The sequence below is a fragment of the Sciurus carolinensis genome (assembly GCF_902686445.1).
Source record: "Sciurus carolinensis chromosome 19 unlocalized genomic scaffold, mSciCar1.2 SUPER_34, whole genome shotgun sequence".
In the NCBI taxonomy this organism is placed as follows: Eukaryota; Metazoa; Chordata; class Mammalia; order Rodentia; family Sciuridae; genus Sciurus; species Sciurus carolinensis.
Window position 1 is genome coordinate 1,797,745 of NW_025920112.1, and position 3,143 is coordinate 1,800,887.

At 42.7% G+C, this 3,143-nt stretch overlaps 1 pseudogene; it reads left to right on the top strand.

The window, feature by feature from the left end:
* Window positions 1-1,622: 1,622 nt before the first annotated feature.
* On the top strand, window positions 1,623-2,592 carry LOC124973469 (olfactory receptor 2L13-like; annotated as a pseudogene).
* Window positions 2,593-3,143: the final 551 nt, after the last annotated feature.

Below are 3,143 nucleotides of genomic sequence, written 5' to 3' on the forward strand. Positions count from 1 at the left end.
ATACCTCTGAACAGGGCAGTTCACACCTGTGTAAGTGACAATCAGGAAGCCACCTCTGCTCAGGTTCCTTCCTACATTCACCTCTCACCTGCACCTAGGAAACTAAACTGCAGGACAGGAGGGGAAACAAGCATCCCTTCCAAGTCCAGGTGCCGAACCTGGACTGAAATATGGAATCAAACCTGAACTTTTGGAGGAGGGTCAAAGTGATACAAACTGATGGAAAGATTCTTTCCACACACGATAAAGCTTTAAAAAAAACTCTTAGCACAGAATTAGAAATGAAAAGTGGGCATAGAGCTCAAAACCTGTCCCTAAGAAAAACCGCATTTGAGAATGCTGTTATTACTATCAATGAATTCTACCAGTAATGTATGGAAAACGAAGACATGAAGACCTAAATCTACAGAAATGGGTGCAGACAGACTCTGATGTATGAAGAGATGTGAAAGGCTGGGCATCGCAAAGAATCTTATATTGACAAAAAAAATGTCTGATATATGATTCTGTTTTTCATATGTGTATTTCCATTCATACTAGTTTTAGATGACTGTTGTGAAAAATAGGATGTAAAACTTGCATAATATTTTATCTTTATCATGTGTGGATTGCTTGTATATAAAAAAAGAAAACTGTGTATGGAAACTGATGTGTTTTGATTTTTTGTTTTCTGGTACAGGAATTTGAACCCAGGTCACTCAGCCACTGAGTCATATCCCCAGACCTTTTTGTTATTTTATTTAGAGACAAGGTATTACTGAGTTGCTTAGGGCCTCACTAAGTATTAAGGCTTACTTTGAACTTGTGATCCTCCTGCCTTAGCCTCCCAAGCAGGTGGGATTACAGGCATGCAACACCACACCTGGTTGTGTTTTGATTTTGAGATTGTTGGGATTAAAAAATAAAAACTTCATTGGGGATGAGAGACTGTCCACAGAGCATATTATAATTAGGATGGATCTCATAGGACACATGATACCTTCACAGTTCAAGAAAAATGCTCTTGGAAGGTGACCTACTTTTGGACAAGTAGAGAAGCTTCTGTTGAGAAGGTGAGCAGACAGCTCCTGGGAGAAGACCCAGTACTCAGCTGCAGTAGTGTCTGTGGGGAGGGAAGAGCAGGAACTGAAGATGTGGAGCAGGCAGGTCCCTGAGGATGCAGGTTCAAGCACACAGGGTCCTTCTGAGCCACACAACCAGGTCTGTGGTAAATAGCAGTGCTGAGCTGAGGAGGGGAAGCAGGACCCTGGCTCCTCAGGAGCTGAGACTGGTGCACAGTCCTGAGGAAAGACCTGCCAGGAGTCAGCAGGGAGGAAGGTTCCAGCTACCTTGTTGGGTTTGACACATGCGGTACTAGAGTTTCTATATTAAGAACTTACATCTCTCTCCAACTTGCTGAGATGTTACTAGAGAGAACTGGGGCAGGAACATTCAATTCAGGAATTAACAGCAATTGAACATAGGCTGTAGTGTTGAAGGGAAAATCATTCTTTAAAACACTAAAAAAATCAATTTATTTTTATTCTAGTTTTCTCTTTTCCTTAATGGTTAGTCATGAGTCTCTTTTTCTTTCTTTCTTTTTTTTTTTTTTTCTTTCAAGGAAATTAAAGCAGTGCATTTTCATGGAGAAATGGAACCAAACTACAAATGATTTTATTTTGTTGGGGTTGTTTCCTCAAACTCACACTGGCCTTCTTCTCTTGCTCCTCATCATGGTTGTGTTTGTCCTCGCCTCAGTGGGGAACTCAGGAATGACCACCCTCATCCTCTTGGCTCCCCGGCTCCACACCCCCATGTACTTTCTCCTCAGCCAGCTCTCCCTCATGGACCTGCTGTACATCTCCTCCACTGTGCCCAAGATGGCGTCCAACTTCCTCTCGGGACAGAAGAGCATCTCCTTCCTGGGCTGTGGTGTGCAAAGCTTCTTCTTCCTGACCATGGCTGGATCAGAAGGCTTAATCCTGGTCTCCATGGCCTATGACTGCTTTGCGGCCATCTGCCACCCCCTCCACTACCCCATCCACATGAGTAAAGTGACATGTGTGAAGATGACCCTGGGGTCCTGGACACTGGGCTCCATCAACTCTGTGTCACACACTGTCTATGCCCTCCATCTTCCTTACAGCAGGTCCAGGGCCATCAATCATTTCTTCTGTGATGTCCCTGCCATGGTGCCTCTGGCCTGTGTGGGTCTACGAGTACATGGTGTTTGTGAGCACAATTGTGTTTCTCCTCCTCCCTTTCCTTGGCATCACTGCCTCCTATGGATGGGTCCTCTTTGCTGTCTTCCACATGCACTCAAAAGAGGGAAGGAGAAAGGCCTGCACCACGTGCTTCACACATTTGACAGTGGTGACTTTTTACTATACACCTTTTGTCTACATGTATCTCCGTCCCAGGATTCTCCACTCACCAGCAGAGGATAAGAGTCTGACTGTCTTCTACACCATCCTCACCCCCATGCTCAACCCCATCGTCTACAGCCTGAGGAACAAGGAGGTCCTGGGCGCCATGGGAAGAGTGTGTGGGATGTTCTCCTCCAGGAAGAAAGAAGCGTGGCTGTTCCTGCTCCTCTTCTTTTCTGCTGAGTAGAACACTCCAGAGCAGCACTAACCAATATATATATAATGCTAGTCACCTATATAATTAAGGTTTTCTAGTGACATAATTAAATTAAAATCAATTAAATAATGCATTGATTATTATGTACAGCTATTTTAATCATTCATATAATAATTCATAGAGAATACTTCAATAAATGTTAATATAAGCAATGCTGATATTAATCTTATATTATTTTATATCATATATAATATATTACACTTGTTCTTATGTTAGTGTCATTATATTGTCATAGTTTAGATATTAGGTATCCCCTAAAAGCTCACGTGTGAGAAAATGTAAAACTGTTCAGAGGTGGAATAATGAGACTCAGAGGAATTATTTAATTGATTTCTTAGTTCACTGATACAGATTAATTGGGTAGTTACTGTAGCCAAATAGGGTGTGGGTGGAAGAGGTAGATCACTGGGGGCACACCACTGGTGTACATATTTTTCTGTTTAAAGGAGCTCTCTCTGCTTCCTGGTGACATTTTCCAATTTGCTTTCCTCCTCCATAATCCTTTCCCATGATGTTCTGCC